The following is a 20,094-nucleotide window of genomic DNA, read 5'->3' as shown; positions in this document are numbered from 1 at the left end:
CCAACGCCTTAAACGGTCCTCTTTGCTTTTATCGGTTAACATGGACCGTTCAAAAGCATAAAATCAACATGTGACTTTACCGCTTTTGCAAGAACTACGTAGGTCTGATTTCCTCATCGCAATTGAGGATACGTAGGAGCAAAAGCCCCGCTTTTGTCGACCACCCCAAGAGATCGTTAATGGTCCAAATGCCTTAACGTTTCTCTCCTTTCAAAAACAAGAGATCGTTAATGGTCCAATGCCTTAACGTTTCTCTCCTTTCAAAATCAAAAGACCGTTTAATGGTCCAACACCTTAAATGACCTTTTGTTCAAATAAAAAACATATTTTGCAAAAAAGACAAAAAACAAACTTAAACCAAACACTTTGTTCCGAAAGAACTACGTAGGTCTGATTTCCTCATCGCAAATTGAGGAATACGTAGGAGCAAAGGGAAACACCCTTGTCGACCACTAAAAGAGAAAAAATATAAAAAGGGTATAAAGGATATAAGGACATAAAAGGGAACGTAAAAATCAAAGTCATGTTTGCACATTCGATTAAAGGCTGCCGTCCCTTGTGACGGACGTGTGGGGTGCTAATACCTTCCCCGCGCGTAAATACAACTCCCGAACCTTTCACTTAAAAGTTCGTAGATCGCGTCTTTTCCGGTTTTTTCGACGTTTTCCTCAAATAAACGTTGGTGGCGACTCCGCGCGTATTCCTTTCGTGGAACACGCATCCCGCGAGTCTCGCGTCGCCCTCCCGCCGAAGGGTAGGTTGCGACACCTATTTCTATGGCTTCCCAAATATTTAAGTCTATTGCCTCAATAAAAAATTGCATTCGGGTTTTCCAGTAGTGGTAACCTTCTCCATTAAAGATTGGAGGTCTATTGATTGAATTTCCTTCTGGAAATAAGAAGTTTGCTGAGGCCATTTTTCTTGAAGCTTCTAAACTTTATACAAGAATGAAGCTCTGATACCACTTGTTAGATGTCGCAACGTGCCCTTTGCGGGCGAGCGAAGGCGAGGCTCACGAGTGCGCTTTCCAAAGGAGGAAAGATGCACGAAGTCGCCACCAACATTTATTTGTGGAAAATGTCGGGAAAACCGAAGGAAACCGGTCAAAATGAAAATTCTAAGTTCGGGAGTTGTATTTACGTTTGAGGAAGGTATTAGCACCTCTCACGTTTGTCTCAAAGGACAACAGCCTATTTTTTAGAATTGTGAAATTGTGTTATCTTAACTTTTATTTCTTTTTATTTTTTGAGGTCGACAAAAGCGGGCTTTTGCTCCTACGTACCCTCCATCGAAGAGGAAATCAGACCTACGTAGTTCTTTCTTAAGGTGAATCAAGTGATTCTTTTTACTTGAAGGTGATCATTTTAAGGCGTTGGACCTTAAAAATGATCCATTTTACTTGGTAAGAAACTGAAATGATAAACTTTCAAAACCCTATTTTTTTGTGGACGAGCTTGACTAGGCGAGTTGATTTTAGCCTTAGTTTCATTTAGTTATTAGTCAATTCAATTAAGAATGAGAAATCCCAAAGAGAAAACGTCCGATTGATTTTTCGTTTTATTTTACTAAAAGGTATTTTTTTTTATTATTATATTATTATTTTACCTCTTTTTTGATTTCCAACGTGGTTACGGCACGACCGAACGGTCGGAATTCATTTTAACCGAAATTAACGGATGATACAATTCAAACGATCGGTGGAAATTTATTTTATTTTTAGATTAGGCGAGAAATGACTTAAGCACGTCAAAAGGGGGTGTAAAAAGCGAATGAAAACGAGAATAAAAATACATGAAACAAAATGTGGACCACCACGGGTACATAGAATGAATTAAAAAGCTCGGTTTGAGGTATTTACGCGTTGAAGACTGAAGAAAACGAAGAACGAACGATGAATGTTGAAGAACGGTCGAGAATCTTCGCGTAATTATTCACGGAAATGTTACGGAAGCACCTCGACTTGGATTTTCTTCACGGAAATAATTTTCCTCAGCAATTTCGAGAGAATGAGAAGTGCCAAGAAGGCTGAACCCCTTTTCCCTTCACTCCTCCCCCTATTTATAGCAAAATAGGGGAGGAGCTTGCCACCCAGCTCGCCCCAGGTTGCTTCCTCCAGAAGCAACAGCCTTCTGGAGGAAGAATCCGGAAGGCCCAAGTGGGTCTGATTGCTATTTGTACCCCCCTTTTTACTAAATGCACCCCTTCTACTTTTTTTTGGTAATTCTTTTTCCGTAACGTTACGAAACTTTACGAATTTCGTAACGATACCTATTTTCCTTCCGCAAGGTTACGAATCCTTACGGATTATGTATTTACTCTTTTTTAGCTTTCGAAGAAGTTACGGAAACTCACGGATTGCGCAAAAACACCTTTTTTCGATTTCCGCCACATTACGAAATTTCACGGATCGCGCATGCCTGCTTCCTTTTGATTTCTGACACGTCTCGGGACTTCATTTATTGTGCAACAAAGGACGCCAAGTATCTCAAAGCGGCTAACCAAAGGTTGCATGTCATCAAGTAATAATCCCCGGACGAAATTAGGGTATGACATTAGACAAGTGGCCTTAGATATCTTAAGAAGAGGGGTTGAATTAAGATATTACAAACTATTTCCCCAATTAAAATTCTATTTCACTTTCTATTCAAGTTACAAATTCCCTTAACAATGGACTCTTAAATAATGATTCAAATAGAACAATCTGAATATAAATATAAAACAATAATAAATAAAAGAGTTTAAGGGAAGAGAAAGTACAAACTCGGATTTATACTAGTTCGGCCACACCCTTGTGCCTATGTCCAGTCCCCAAGCAACCCGCTTGAGAGTTCCACTATCTTGTAAAATCCTTTTACAAGTTCTGAACACACAAGGACAATCCTTCCTTTGTGTTCAGAATTCTTTTACAACAAGAGACCCTCGGTCTCTTAATCCCTTAGAGAATTTAGAAAGAAGAGAAGAATGAATCTCTCTTGAAAGAGATAGATTTTACAATCTGAGCACTCAAATGATTCCTTATTGAATTGCAAGTGTATTGGCCAAGGAATTCTTAAGAGGATAAAATGATTTTGCTCTTTGAGAGAATAAACATTTGTTGTTCTGAAAAACTCTGAGCAAATTCATGTTTCAAGTCACATATATATAGACCTTTGGTGGTCATGTAAAAACCATTTGAGAAGATGTGACTCTTAGAAATAATTTTCTAAAAATCTTCTCTGGTAATCGATTACAGTATTTGTGTAATCGATTACAGCTTTTAAAATTTGAATTAAAACGTTTATTAACTGCTAGTAATCGATTACTAATATTGTGTAATCGATTACACAGTCTAAAATTTGAATTCAAATATTTAGTAGCTGTTGTAAATCATTTTTGGCCACTGGTAATCGATTACATCCTCTGGTAATCGATTACCAGAGAGTAAATCTCTTGAAAAACACTTTTTAACTTAAATTACTTGGTCAAACCTTTTGTTATATCAATTAGGGATTCCCTTCCTAAAATACTAGTGATCATCTTGATGTTGTGGCTTGTATTCTTGAATCGTTGTCTTGAATTTAAACTTGAAAAGCGCATTTGCATCATTTGCATCAAATCATCATGATCATCATCAAAACACCAAAGTCATTTGCTTCTACAGCTTCGACCTGCAGTCTATTATGAGTGTGGATGAGTTTCTTTCTCAGGTGGCTTGGCCAGGAGTCCAGCCTTCTCCTTCTGGAGGGGGTAAGGCCTCCGCAGCCCAAAAGCCTGCGCCAGCAGAGGAGCTCGTGCCAATAGCAGACGATGAGCTTGTTCCTCCTAAGCTGTTTATCTTTGAGACTGATCCAGTTGCTCAGGAGGAAGCAGCAGCTCCTCGTGTTTCTCTGCACCTGTCGGGGCCCGTTTTCGAAAGTAGGCAATATATATATCAAAACGCTCAGAATGAGACCCTGAGCGTGGTTTAGAGGTTGGTTTTGTTAAATTTTAAGTTGCACGCAAAATGATAATTTTTAGACTAATTAATTGTGAATTACTCTATAACCATTCGGTTATGGGTTACTCTTTGTTAATTAGTTTAACCTGCGTATCTTTTCCCCAATGTATATACTTCTACCAAGAATATATGTATACACTGAATAATATATATATATATATATATATATATATATATATATATATATATATATATATATATATATATATAATTATTTAGATGTAACACTTACAAAATTCCGGGTAGAAATTCTAGGATGTCACAATACTCCCACCCTTTAAGGAATTTCGTCCCCGAAATTAACTACTCCAGGAACAAACTTGGGTATAATTCTCTCACCCTATCCTCAAACTCCCAGGTTGAATCACCCTCGTCGGGTCCCCACTGCACTTTCACCAATGCGATCTCCTTTCCTCTCAGCGACTTCATTCTTCGATCAGTAATCTTCTGAGGTCGTGCTTTATAGGTGAGGTTATCCTTTACTTGTACTTCGTCTAGTGCGAGTACATGTGATGGATCCAGGTTGTATCGTCTCAGTTGAGAGACATGAAACACAGGGTGCAAATTCGATAAGCTCGGAGGTAAAGCAATTTGATAAGCTACAGGCCCAACCTTCTTCAAAATTTGATATGGACCCAGATACTTGGGCGTCAGCTTCCTAGATTTGAGAGCTCTCCCTACTCCAGTTACAGGAGAAACCTTCAAAAACACATGTTCTTCTTCTTGAAAATCTAATGGCTTTCTCCTTCTGTCATAATAGCTCTTCTGCCTATCCTGGGATGCTTTTATTTTCTCTCAAATCAATTTCACTTGTTCGGTAATTTGTTGTAGCATTTCAGGCCCAAGGAGTACTGCTTCCCCATCATCGTACCAACAAAGAGGAGTTTTGCACTTCCATCCATATAGAGCTTCAAAAGGAGCCATACCAATGCTGGCTTGGTAGCTGTTGTTGTAAGTAAATTCAATCAATGGCAAACATTCCATCCAACTGCCTTGTTGCTCTATAATACACGCCCGGAGTAGATCTTCTAGAGTCTGAATGGTTCGTTCAGTCTGACCATCTGTTTGAGGATGATAAGCTGAACTGAGCTTCAGCTTTGTCCTCAATGCTTCATGCAGACTTGTCCAAAATCGCGAGGTAAACCTCGGGTCCCTGTCTGATACAATACTGGAAGGAATTCCATGTAACCTTACTACTTCTTTGATATACAACTCAACTAACTTCTCCATTTTATATTTCATATTTACCAGAATAAAATGAGCAGATTTGGTCAGTCGATCTACTATGACCCACACAGCATCGTGTCCACGACTCGTCTTGGGTAAACTAGATACAAAATCCATAGATATGCCCTCCCATTTCCATTCCGGAATTTCTAGTGGCTTTAATTCTCCTGATGGTCGCTGGTGCTCAGCCTTGGCCTTTTGACATGTCAAACATTTTGCTACATATTCAACTACATCTTTCTTCATGCCATGCCACCAAAAACTTCTCTTCAAATCTTGGTACATCTTAGTTATCCCTGGATGGAAACTAGACGGCTTTTATGTGTTTCTTCCAAGATCTTAACTTTCAAATCATCTAATGGCGGTACACATATCCTCCCCTTGAATCTAATTAACCCGGTTGTGTCCTTTTTAAACTCCACATCCTTATCTCCCATTGCATCTAACACTTTGCCTTGCAGAAACGGGTCATCCTCTTGAGCCTCGCGTATGTGATCTACGAATTCATTGGTGATCTGCAACGCTCCCACAAATAAGCTCTTGGGTTGCATCTCGATTGCTAGATTTAGATCTCGAAATTCCTCTATCAATCTCTGTTCCAAAATCATCATGGTCGCAACATATAAGGACTTCCGGCTCAGCGCATCGGCTACTACATTAGCCTTTCCTGGATGGTAGGAAAGACCAAAATCATAATCCTTGAGGAACTCCATCCATCTTCGTTGCCTCATATTGAGTTCCTTCTGATTGAACAAGTATTTGAGGCTCTTGTGATCGCTGAAAACTTCAAAACGAGTACCGTATAAATAGTGCCTCCAAATCTTTAAGGCAAAGACCACAGCTGCTAGTTCCAAGTCATGGGTCGGATAGTTAACTTCATGAGGACGCAATTGACGTGAAGCATAAGCCACTACCCTTCCCTCCTGCATCAATATGCACCCTAAGCTTTGCCCGCTCACATCGCAATACACTTCAAATGGTCTCTTAGGGTCGGGCAAAATTAACACTGGAGCTATTGTCAACCGCCTCTTCAACTCTTGGAAGCTTCAATCACATTTCTCATTCCAGACAAACTTCTCATTCTTACAAGTCAGTTTAGTTAGGGGTAGTGCTAACTTATAAAATCCCTCAATGAATTTCCTATAATAGCCAGCCAACCCCAAGAAACTTCGAACTTCTGTTGGAGTAGTTGATTGTTGCCACTCCATAACCGACTCCACTTTAATCGGATCCACCGCAACCCCGTCTTTAGAAATCACATGCCCCAAGAACTGCACTTTCTCTAACCAAAATTCACATTTCGATAATTTGGCGAACAATTTCCTACCCCTCAGGATATGCAACACAATTCTCAAGTGCTTTTCATGCTCCTCCTTATTCCTTGAATACACTAGGATATCATCAATGAACACAACCACGAATTGATCTAAGTAATCATGGAATATACGGTTCATATAGTCCATGAAGATAGTCGGAGCATTAGTCAATCCAAATGGCATGAATAAATACTCATAATGCCCATACCGAGTTCAAAACGTAGTCTTTGGGATATCTTCCTTCTTAACTCGGATTTGATGATACCCCGATCGCAAATCTATCTTCAAAAATACCGTCGCTCCCCTCAATTGATCAATCAAATCATCTATCCTCGATAGGGGATATTTGTTCTTGATAGTGACTTTGTTCAGCTGTCGGTAGTCTATGCACATCCTCATACTTTCATCCTTTTTTTTAACCAGTAAGACCAGCGCTCCCCACGGTGATACGCTTGGGCAAACAAATTGTTTACTTAAGAGATCCTGCACCTGTGCCTTCACCTCTGCTAGTTCTACGGGAGACATCCTATAGGGTGCAATCGACACTGGATTCGCCCCAGGCACCAAGTCAATAATGAATTCCACTTCTCTCTCAGGTGGTAATTCACAAATGTCATCAGGAAAGACCTCTGGAAATTCTGACACCACCGGTATACTGCTAACTTTAGAGACCTCTTCCACATTCATGGAGAACAACACCATGTAGGTTCGAACATCCCTCACTCCATCGTTGGCAGCATTCTCTTTCAATGGTTCAATTGGATTTACATTTTCACTAAATACTAGCATCTTCTCTTTGCAGTTTAGAAAGATATGGTTAGTAGATAATTAGTCCATCCCCAATATCACATCTAGATGAGCTAAAGGTAGGCAAATCAAATCCGCCATAAAAGATCGACCCTCAATAGTTATAGGACACTTCAAACACACTCGAGAGGTGGTTACAGGCTCGTTAGTCGGAGTAACACCACAATATCATATGGTAACTTCGTCGTACATAACCCCAACCTCTCCACACATGCATGAGATATGAACGAATGCGTGGCACCCGAATCATAGAGTAAATCTAGCAGTTTATCAGCAATCAAACACTTACCCTATATCAAATCGTCGGAGGCAGCAACTTCTGATCCACTCATAGCAAATACCCGGGAGGGTACCTTCGGTCTTCCACCACTAGTGCTGTTGTTGTTGCTAACATTACCGCTCCTTGTGGGATTAGTAGATCCACGATTAACTGTGTTAGAATTGGCAGTTACCGTCGGTCTCCCAGTCATTCTACACTCCCGAGCATAATGGCCTACCTTGCCACAAATATAGCAACGATTTTCCTGTGTCTGCTGGAGTTGTGGGCAATTTCTCCTAAGATGTGGTCCTCCGCACTGAAAGCACTATACCCCAGTTCCCTTTGACTGGCTCATGTTGGACGTGGCCATAGGTTGTTTCCCCTTGTTGCTAGCATATGGCTTCATCCTCTTATTACTGTTTCCTCTAAAAGGGTGGCTTCTTTGTGGTCCTCCAAAGCCTCTAGCTTGCCTCTCTTTCATATTGTCCTCAAATATTCTGCACTTTGTCACCAGTTGATTAAAATCCGTGATCTGCATGTAGCTAACTGCCTATTGAATCTCCAGTCGAAGCCCATTCTCAAACTGAGCACATAAGTCTTCTTCGTTCCGAGCATCTTGGTATTGAGGCCAATATTGTAGAAGTTCATTAAATTTGGCCGTGTATTCTCCAACGGACATGTTTCCCTGCTTCAAATCCAGAAATTCCCTCGCCTTTCGCTTCCTGAGATCTCATGGAAAATAATTGTCTAGGAATTTGTCCTTGAAGGCATTCCAAGGAATCATGCCTCCAAGTGCAGCTAATGTAGGTTTCACGAACTTCCACCAGTTCTCAGCTTCTCCTTGGAGTATGAACATCGCATAAGGGACCTTATGCTCCTCGAGGCAACCCATCGCCTCGAAAATATTCTCAGTCTCAGCTAACCATAACCTAGCACCTTCTGGATCATAGTCCCCACTGAACTTCGGTTCTTACGGAAAGCCATGAGTCCCCGATACTCTGCCGGCTCCACATCACGTTCCTGCACTAGAGTTTCCAGCACAGCTATGATGCGGTCTAGGACATCACGGTTCTGATCCCTACCACGTCTTGCCATACCTAACCTGTAGGGAAGCTATTAGTATCCAAGAAATTCTACTGAGAGAGTGTACCATATAGGCTATGACAGTTACAACAATATCTTTCTCTCTATATATATATACAACAATTCTACTAAATCAATCGCACTTTCCTGCTTAAGACAAGAAGGTAGAATTACACACAATTTGTGACTTAACGTCACTCCCTCAAACCTATTTCCAAGTTTCAAAGATACACAACATTCACACAGTAAGACCATGGACAGGTTCATTAGAATCCAACTTTTGCTCTAATACCACCAATTGTGGCGTCCCTAAATAATGACTGGTTTAATAGTAATAAATTAAATAGCAGAAACCATGGGAATTTTTTTCTTTTTCTCTTTTTTTCGCACTGTTATTCATTTCACAGTAATTAAATTCATAAGGAAAATTATCACTATAGAGTCCTGAATGGCCAGTTCACAACTTTATTCGGATTCATTTCTTTCTGATCACTCATAACCTCTAAATTATTTTGCTCTTTTCAAAAAAAAAATATACCAGTGTCGCAACATCCCCTTTTGCGGGCGAGCGAGGGCGAGGCTCACGGGTGTGCTTCCCAAAGGAGGAAAGATGCGCGGAGTCGCCACCAACGTTTATTTATGGAAAACGTCGGGAAAACCGAAGGAAACCGATCAAAATGAAAATTCTAAGTTCGGGAGTTGTATTTACGCTTGAGGAAGGTATTAGCACCTCTCACGTTTGTCTCAAAGGACAACAGCCTATTTTTTAGAATTGTGGAATTGTGTTATCTTAACTTTTATTTCTTTTTATTTTTTGAGGTCGACAAAAGCGGGGCTTTTGCTCCTACGTACCCTCCTTTGGAGAGAAAATCATACCTACGTAGTTCTTTCTTATGCGTGAATCAAGTGATTGATTTTTTTACTTGAGGGGTGATCATTTTAAGGCGTTGGACCTTACAAATGATCCTTTTTTACTTAGTAAGAAACTGACATGGTAAACTTTCAAAAAACCTATTTTTGTGGACGAGCTTGACTAGCCAAGTTGATTTTAGCCTTAGTTTCACTTTAGTTATTGTCAACTCAATTAAGAATGAGAAGTCCCAAAGAGAAAACGTCTGATTGATCTTACGCTCTTATTTCACTAAAAGGTATTTTTGATTATTTATATTATTATTTTACCTCTTTTTTGATTTCCAACGTGATTACGGCACGACCGAACGGTCGAAATTCATTTTAATAGAAGTTAACGGATAATACAATTCAAACGATCGGTGGAAATTTATTTTATTTTTAGGTTAAGCGAGAAATGACTTAAATAAAATGGCTTAAGCACGTCAAAAGGGGGTATAAAAAGTAAATGAAATGAGAATAAAAATACACGAAGCACAATGTGGACCACCACGGGTACATAGAATGAATCGAAAAGCTTGGTTCGAGGTACTTACCCGTTGAAGATCGAAGAACAATGAAGAACGAATGAAGAACGTCGAAGAACGGTTGAAACCTTTTGCGAAATTCTTCACGGAAACGTTACGGAAACGTTTCGGAGGCGCCTCGGCTTAGATTTTCTTCACGGAAACAATTTTTCCAAGCAAATTCGAAAGAGAGAGAAGTGCCTAAGGGGCTGAACCCTTTTCCTTCTCACTTCCTCCCCTATTTATAGCAAAATAGGGGAGATGCTTGCCGCCCAGCTCCCCAGGCGAGCCAGGTTGCTTCCCCCAGAAGCAACAGCCTTCTGGAGGAAGCTTCTGGAAGGCCCAAGTGGGCCTGATTGCTATTTACACCCCCCTTTTTACTAAATGCACCCCCCTTTCTATTTTTTTGTAATTCTTTTTCCGTAACGTTACGAAACTTTACGAATGTGGAGGACATATGAACAGCCCTAAGCAATAACATTCATGTGGCTCTGGAAAAGGACGAGAATGGAGGATTGCCTTGAGGGTCCTCTCTTAGGCAATCATGGAACATAGCTCCAAACTCGAAAGTGGAGGACACATGAACAGCCCTAAGCAATAACATTCATGTGGCTCTGGAAAAGGACGAGAATGGAGGATTGCCTTGAGGTTCCTCTCTTAGGCAATCATGGAATACAGCTCCAATACTCGAAAATGGAGGACACATGAACAGCCCTAAGCAATAACATTCATGTGGCTCCGGAAAAGGACAAGAGTGGAGGATTGCCTTGAGGGTCCTCTCTTAGGCAATCATGGAATACAGCTCCAAACTCGAAAGTGGAGGACACATGAATGACAACGCAATTCATCCATGCGGCTCCGGAAAAGGATGAGAATGGAGGATTGCCTTGAGGGTCCTCTCTTAGGCAATCATGGAATACAGCTCCAAACTCGAAAGTGGAGGACACATGAACAGCCCTAAGCAATAACATTCATGTGGCTCCGGAAAAGGACGTTGGCGGGACCGAACGGTCCACCGGGTTTTTTCACCTAAAAGGATAACATGCTTTTTGCAAAGAAAAATAAATCATTCGCGAGAGCACCACATCTTAGAGAAACAAGATACTTGTGCCAAGGGTAATCTTCCTTGTAACCGAGAATGAAAAATAGGACGTCAACTTCTAGCTTTCAAATGAACACGCAGGGGAAACATGGGGTTAAGCTGAAAATAAATCACTCATGGTGTATAAAACTCACGAGGCAAGTGTCTTAACCTATTCCCAAACCAATAACTGCTCCATGACTCTACTTTGCACGCGACTTCCTATCGAATCATAGATCAAACGTACGATCACGGACCAATAGGACTTTCTCGAGGTCAGCGTTTTTGGAGAGGAAGCTGGGTGTTTTGGTCTTTTCCTCTTTATTCATGTGGGGTGGGATATTGCCAGTCAAGAATGATTCTGAGTGGCAATCTGGCTTTTGGGACTTTCTATCCTCTTTCTTTCATTGATCGAGAATTGCTTCTTTTCCCTTTTTACTTCCTTTCGATCTTTGATCGGGAATCCTTCTTTCCTTTCTTTTGTTCTTTTCTTTATTTTCATCTTCTTCTTTTCTTTCTTTCCATTTCTTCCTTCTCTTTCTTTTCACTTTTCTTTCCCCATCCCTTTCTTTGGGAAATCGGGTTTAGCATTCTATTTGCTCTCCCTTGAGGAGATTTCACTGTCCTTTGCTTCGGGGGGAAAGGAGGAGGATTCTTTTGATAGGCCAAGGTTCAAAGAGGTCTGAGGTTGTGTCTCAATGGGATCTTTTATCGTGGGAACCCCAATCTTGATATCTGGGGCGAAATAAATCTGGGTGACAAGGTGTCGGTCTCGGGCCGAACTTCCACATTATTCCATAAGGCACGCGTGACAATAATGATTTGAAAACAACGTGCAAAATTAGTCATGGCTACAGCCAGGTGGGCGCTCAAGCATCCCGTTTATGGCATCGTGACACTACGGTTGGGAATTTACAAGACAGACCCAACGTTTCCCAATTATGTTCTTTCATCAGTTCAATGCATTCATCCATTCTTATCTCGGTTTATTCCGGAAAATAAACTCTTAGCATCAGTCCCTTGTTTCCAGAAGATGTGTTTGCTCTTTACGAATGATTTATACTTCTTAACTAAATCATGTCGATCTTTGTGGTCTTTCTTTCTTCTTCCTTTTTGTTTTATTTATAAACATGTTCACTAAAACTATACACTTGTGGTTCTTTATGAGGAAACCTTTTCTTTGTACATCTATACGACAAACTGTTTCTGTACACACATCAGAACTCTTCTTTTTACGTCACACGGTCTATTTACATTCCCTATTTACATTCAAAGATTTTTTATTTCTCACAACACACACTTATACACAAAAGTACACTCGTTGCTCACACGCACAAGAATTCCTTTTCACGCATTATTTACACACAGGAATCCTTCTATACACATTTCCCTTCTACATACATGTATAGATAAAAACCTTTTTCTTTTCTTTATGAACATGACTTTTATTCACAACGCTTCTTTTTCTTTTTATTTTTGGTTCATTTTATTTTTTAGGATGACGTCCCTACATGAAAAATTCTATGCGATTCCGGAATTTTAACAAACATTATTGACAACAACGAAACAAGTACTAACGTAACAGTTCAAATGATATGTATGTGCGAAACAAAAGTCAACACATGAAACAAACGTTAGTCCCTCAGTCAAAAAACAAGATGATATATACCAAGAAAAAATGGAAACAAAAAGAAATATGGATAAAAAAAAAAAAATCTCCCAATCACGCAGCTCCGCTCCCTCCTAAGAAATCAAGTAACTCTGTCATCTCTTCGTCCTCGCGGGCCTCATCTGCCTCCTCGGGAGCCTCTGCTGGTGCCTCTCCTGCCTGGGCCTCAGGCCAATCCCCAGGCCACGCGACCTCTGCCCTAAACTGGTCCGGGGTAGGGCACGGAAAAGAAGTAAAGCCCTGACTCTGCAGGCTGAGACTCATCTGATACAGACAATCATGAGTCTGTACATGTGCCCGGTGGTTGGCCGCCTGCTGGCGAACCAAATGCCGCAAATACTGCTCTGTATCAAACAATCTGGCTGGGCCAGCCTGATGAGGTGGCGGCGCGTCCGCGGCCTGTGGTGCATCACCCTGGACCTGTCTCTGCGTGCAGTACTTCTCAATAAAAGCTCGGGTGATGGGCGGCCGAATTACCTTGCTAGGCGTGACGGGGACGCCGAACGACTGGCAGAGTCCCGTGATCAAGGCGGGAAATCCTAGGGCCCTGTTGGACTTATCTGGGTCCAGAGGGTGCCTGGTAGGCGCCATACCTGCAAAAATATAGATGGCATCAGCGATCAATTGAGCCACATGGATGCTCATCCGCGTCAGGATGGCGTACACCAGCTGACACTTCGGCAGGGGGAGGTCGGAATTATGATCGATGGGCAGGATGTTGCTGAGCAACAAAGTCATCCATATCTGGGTCAGGGTGGTCATGTTGGTGCGCATGATCCGCACCCGTCTCCCGGCAGCGGTCCGGGCAAAATCCTGCCCCGGTATACACAGCAGCTGGGCGATGGCCTCCTCGTCGAACCCATCAGACCGATTCCTCCTCTAGCCATACTCGCACTCCTGGCCCTCTTCCAGCACTAAAGGATATCCCAGGAGTTGGCCGATAGCATCTGCATCGAACGGGATCCACTGACCCCTCACCCAGGACCTCATATCACGCACGCCCTCCTCTGTTGGCCAAGCATTGGCATAAAATTCGAGGACTATTTCTGGATCGAACTCGGCCATGGGGGTAACCAGCGATGCCCACCGCCGGCGACCTATCTCCTCCTGGAAATCAGTGTACTCGTTGTCCCTAAGCTGGACGCGTCGCTCCCGGAGAAACGACCATCCCTTGATGGCCTCGAAGCGCTGCTGGTGTACAGCGCTCCTAAAACGGTGACTCTCATACTCGGGAGCAGAACTAGTTCCTTCGACCGCCTTATCCTTCCTGGATCTCTTTGAGGGGAGCTTCCTCGGAGCCGTTTCCTGCGAGAACAAACATTTAAAAGTTAGTCTTACAAGATAACACTTATCTTAACGCAAAAAGGTCGTGCTAATCCTTCTGATGGAGAACGGACTCATGTAATCCATTTATGCACACATGTACGTGTAGAAAATATATCCTATTATCAACATACAAGGATATTCAAAACATTCTATCCACCACACATATACATTTTTTGGAAAGAATACTCACATACATGCTCAAGGTATTGTATCAAAATTACATATGTTCATATCCTAACCATTTGCTACCACAAACTACCCACACACACTTGAAGCATTTTATTAGCATACAAATTTTTGTTGTTCCATTCCTATTTATTTATACATATATGCGCATCGGAGAGCCAATCTCACGTCACGCACACGCTTGCATTTGAAAAGAAACTTTCATACATCTATCTACTCTCGAGGGGCAATTCCACATCATACATTCATTTGGGAAGCATGCTTGTGCCATCTTGGCATGGGTACATTTTTTTTTTAAAAGCCTCTTATGCTACAATATACATATTTCGAAATGCATTATTTACTATTTATTCACTTTGCAAGGTATTTTTATGCCACATATCCACATATTTCGCAACATATTTTTATGCCATGTACATTTACACATATATCTACACACTATTGAAAAACATCTCCCATGTTACTTAGGTGCAAAGTGCCAATCATGGGGCATCCCAAATTTTTACAAGCAAGTCCCTATTTTCATGCTTTTTTACATTCAAAACCAAAATTTAAATCCCTAGGCATAAGTCATGCTTCCTTACATTGAAATTTAAAAGCTTAGGTTTCTAGGCCTAGAATTGCATTCGGACTCTCATTTTAAATCCTTCATGCTGTCCCTATATACATAAAACAGTCCCACAATCCCAAGCTTACAAAATCATGCTCATATGTCATTGAGGCATTTCACCGAGCACTTGGTGGGCGCATGTTTGGACATAAATTGCAAGAGAATGGGAGCAATGTGGCATGCCCCATTGCTTCAGAATATAACCTAGGCCTAAGGCCTTTTCATTCAAATCCTCAATTCAAGAAAACAAGCACCAAAACAAACCAAAAACTGCCTCACAATTATAAGCATGTTCTCACAATTTAAGGCACCAAAAGATGAAGAAAACACATCAATGGGAAGCAAAAATCTCAAGGATGGAACACTTACTTGTTGGAGTGAATTGAAACACCAAAAACAAAAGCAAAACGCGATCAAAAGGCTTAGGGGAGCAATAATCCGCAAGCCTTCGTGTTCTCTCTTTTCTTGAATGAGGGGGGAAGTTTTTGGACGCCCAAAACGTTTCCCTCCCTCGTTTTTATAATTTGGGTGCAGGGGTTGCTCGCCCAGGCGAGCTCAGCTCGCCCAGGCGAGCTAACCTGCTCTTTTTTTTTTTTTTTTTTAAGGGAAACATCAACCATGTCCCCTCCTCCCTAATGGGCCAGTGTTTACCTAACTTGAACCTACTTAAGTTAGAATTAGGCATCGATTACTTATTTAAAACAAAAAAATAGTAAAAGAACTGCAAACACCAAGGATACAGGGCTGCCTTGCAGCGACGTTCTCAGCTCGTTTAGCGCCGGGAAAAGGGCAACAATTGGTCGGTCGTGACCCCATCCCCACTTGCATCCGTTCCTATGTACCTGCAAATAGGAAACAAAAACGCGCGGCCAATCGTGTTCGGTCATCGTCTTACCTTCGTTGATTTCTGCCATTGATTTGTCTTGACTTTGGACCGTGGCCTGAGACGATTCTACTCTTTGCTATCACAAGATATGCATGTGCATGTATGAATGTATGAATGTTTCTGATGCGATAATTTTATTTTAGTGGAGGCTGGTTAGGTCCAATTTTAAAATAAACGTTTGGGGCACCCCATACACTGAGCGAAGAGGGCTCATGCTTAAAAAAAATCCAAAACACAAAGTTTGAAACATCAAAGGGGGGATTAAAACCCCGCCCATTTTCTTTCCAAAGAAACAAGACAAATACAGTGAATGGAAATCCCTAGAGGAAACCAAAAGGAACGAGAAAAACTCAGAAATAAAAAACGTGCGACGTTCCTCTCGATTGCCCCAGACTTTAAGCGTAATATCGTTTAACTACATCGGAGTTCACGGGCGAAGGCAATTCCTCGCCATCCATGTGGGTGAGTATCAGAGCACCCCCAGAAAAAGCTCTTTTCACAACGAAAGGTCCTTCATAATTCGGGGCCCACTTGCCTCGATTATCTTTAACAGCGTGGGACATCTTCTTCAGCACGAGGTCCCCCTCGTTGAACTTGCGCGGGCGTACTTTCTTGTCGAATGCATTCTTTATCCTTCGTTGATACAAACGCCCATGGCTCATGGCGGCCAAACGCTTACCTTCAATAAGGTTAAGTTGGTCATAGCGTGCTTGAGCCCACTCTGACTCTTCTAGGCCTGACTCCGCCATTATCCTCTGAGAAGGAACCTCTACCTCAAATGGGAGTACTGCCTCCATCCCATAAACCAAAGAATACGGCGTTGCCCCAGTAGAAGTTCGTACCGAGGTTCTGTATCCGTGTAGGGCGAAAGGTAACATCTCATGCCAATCCTTGTATGACACCGTCATCTTTTGAACAATCTTCTTAATATTCTTATTCGCAGCCTCTACAGCCCCATTCATCTTTGGCCGATAAGGGGTAGAGTTATGATGCTGGATCTTGAAGTCTTCGCACATCTCCTGCATCATCTTATTGTTCAGATTGGTGCCATTGTCAGTAATGATCTTCCTGGGGAGTCCGTATCGACAAATCAACTCCTTCTTTATGAATCTAACTACCACATTCCTTGTGACATTAGTATAAGAAGCCGCTTCGACCCATTTGGTGAAGTAATCTATTGCCACAAGAATGAAGCGGTGACCATTCGACGCTTTGGGTTCTATGGCCCCAATGACATCTATTCCCCACATAGAAAAAGGCCAAGGGGCAGACATAACATTCAAAGGATGTGGCGGAACATTGACATTGTCTGCGTATGCCTAACATTTATGACATTTCCTGACATGAGCGAAGCAATCGCTTTCCATGGTGAGCCAGTAATAGCCGGCCTTGAGGATTTTTCTGGCCATAGCATGCCCATTGGCATGTGTCCCAAAGGAACCTTCGTGGATCTCCTCAATCATGAAATTCGCCTCTTTGGCATCTACACATCGTAGGAGGGTCATGTCGTGGTTTCGTTTGTATAGGATGGTACCACTTACAAAGAAACTAGTAGCCAATCTCCTCAACGTCCTCTTGTCATTGTCAGAAATCCCTGGTGGGTATTCCTTATTCTCGACATACCGCTTGATGTCGAAATACCACGGTTTCCCATCCCGCTCTTCCTCTATTGCATAACAATATGCCGGCTTGCCTTGAGATTTGAATTCGGTGTATGGCAGATCCCCATGTGGGGCAAGTTGAAACATGGATGCCAGGGTGGCTAGTGCATCAGCCATCTGATTCTCTTCCCGAGGTATGTGGTGGAAGGAAATGTCGTCAAAGTACTTGGCCAACCTCAAGATATGAGTTTGATAGGGTATCAACTTCGAATCCCTAGTTTCCCATTCTCCTTTTAACTGGCGTATCACCAAAGCTGAGTCTCCATATACCTTGAGTAGTTTTACATCAAAATCAATGGCCGCCTAAACCCCGAGGGCGCACGCTTCGTACTCGGCCATATTGTTGGTACAATCAAAACCTAGCCTAGCCGTAAAAGGAATGCACTGATCATCCGGGGATACAAGGACTGCCCCTACTCCGTAGCCCAAAGCATTTGATGCCCCATCGAAGCAAACAATCCATTTGTCTAGGTCCTCATGCGTCCGCTTCTCTTCAAACAGGGCCATGATATCTTCATCTAGGAACTCGGGGTGCATCGGCCGATAATCCGGGAGGGGTTGCTGGGCCAAATAATCTGCTAAGGCACTTCCCTTTACCGCCTTTTGGGTGACGTAAACGATATCGAATTCAGACAAAAGTAATTGCCACCTAGCGCTTCGTCCCGTGAGGGCCGGTTTCTCAAAGATGTATTTCACGGGATCCATTTTGGAAATAAGCCACATGGTATGGCTGAGCATGTACTGCCTAAGCCGATGTGATGCCCATACCAGTGCACAACACGTCCTTTCCAACATTGAGTAGTTCATCTCACATGCGGTAAACTTCTTGCTTAGATAGTAGATGGCTTGCTCCTTCTTTCCAGAATCATCATGCTGACCCAACACGCACCCCATAGACTCGTCCAACACGGTCAGGTACAGGAAAAGGGGTCTTCCCGTTACAGGTGGCATGAGTACCGGGGGATTCGCGAAACTCTGTTTGATCTTCTTGAAAGCCTCTTGGCAGTCACTGTTCCATAGGACCGCTTGGTTCTTACGTAACAGCTTAAAAATGGGCTCACAGGTAGGGGTGAGTTGCGAGATAAATCTCGCGATATAATTCAACCTGCCCAAAAATCCCCGAACCTGCTTCTCCATGCGTGGTTCCGGCATTTCAAGGATGGCCTTCACCTTCTCGGGATCTATCACTATCCCTTTCTGACTTACGATAAATCCTAGCAGCTTCCCCGACTTCACCCCAAAGGTGCACTTGGTTGGGTTCAGTTTTAATTGGTATTTCCGTAACCTTCCAAACAGCTTACGCAGATTGACAAGATGTTCGTCCTCAGTCCGAGACTTGGCAATCATGTCATCTACGTAGACCTCTATTTCCTTATGCATCATATCATGGAACAATGCCACCATGGCGCGCTGATAGGTTGCCCCAGCGTTTTTCAACCCGAAGGCCATCACTTTATAGCAGAATGTTCCCCATAAGGTGACGAAAGTGGTCTTCTCTACATCTTCGGGTGCCATCTTTATTTGGTTATACCTCGAGAAACCATCCATAAATGAGAAAAGGGCGAATTTGGCTGTATTATCTACCAATATGTCAATGTGTGGTAGGGGAAAATTGTCTTTAGGACTGGCTCGGTTCAAGTCCCGGTAGTCTACACACATTCGAACCTTGTCGTCTTTTTTCGGGACTGGGACAATGTTGGCCACCCACTCCGAGTATCGTGCCACAGCTAAGAAACCCGCATCAAACTGCTTCCTTACTTCTTCTTTAATTTTTAAAGACATTTCGGGTTTCATTCTTCGTAACTTTTTCTTAACCGGAGAAGACCCGGGATTCAAAGGCAACTAATGCTGCACAATGTCGGAATCCAGACCGGGCATGTCTTGATATGACCATGCAAAGACATCTTGATACTCTTTAAGAAGGGTTATCAAGCCTTGGCGGATAGGCGCGGTCATACCGGTTCCTACCTTTACTTCTTTCTTTTCCTCCGTGGTTCCCAAGTTTACCAATTCAGTCTCTTCTTGGTGAGGCTTCATCTCACGTTCTTCTTGAGCGACCAACCTCTCCAACTCTGGTGACAGGACGTCCTCTTCCTCTTCCTCTTCCTCGTTTATCGTTTGGCTTATATCTTGATCGAAATCGATTGACAAACCCTCGTTGCTAGGTTCCTCAAAGAATCGACCCTTACATCTAAACAAGATAAAGGAAACAAAAACATGCAAAATGATATGAGAAAAGGTGGAACTGCAAGAACAGATGAAACAAGATCTCTTTGTTTATTTAATAAGGTAGGTTTCACAAAACGAAAGAGAAAGGAAATCTATAGGCTCTAATTACATTGAATCAGCGATATAGACTTCTGACTGGTTTATCACGCGCCAGTTCCCCACTTGGCAATCGGGGTGGCAGGGTTGCACAAAACTTGATGGTTTTTGAGGGAGCTCCTCTTCTATTGCGGCCACCTCCTCCTCAGACACTATTCCAGCACTGGTGAAACACTGGCTAATACGGCCGGGCCATACCCTATCCGCCCGAAATCTTGACGGCACGTTCCTCCTTCCCGGCAGCCTGGGTTCGTACCATAATCTATA

This window comes from Glycine max, chromosome 14 (genome assembly GCF_000004515.6).
Source record: "Glycine max cultivar Williams 82 chromosome 14, Glycine_max_v4.0, whole genome shotgun sequence".
Taxonomy (NCBI): domain Eukaryota; kingdom Viridiplantae; phylum Streptophyta; class Magnoliopsida; order Fabales; family Fabaceae; genus Glycine; species Glycine max.
The sequence above is the reverse complement of the archived record's forward strand: the minus strand, read 5'-3'. Positions refer to the sequence as shown.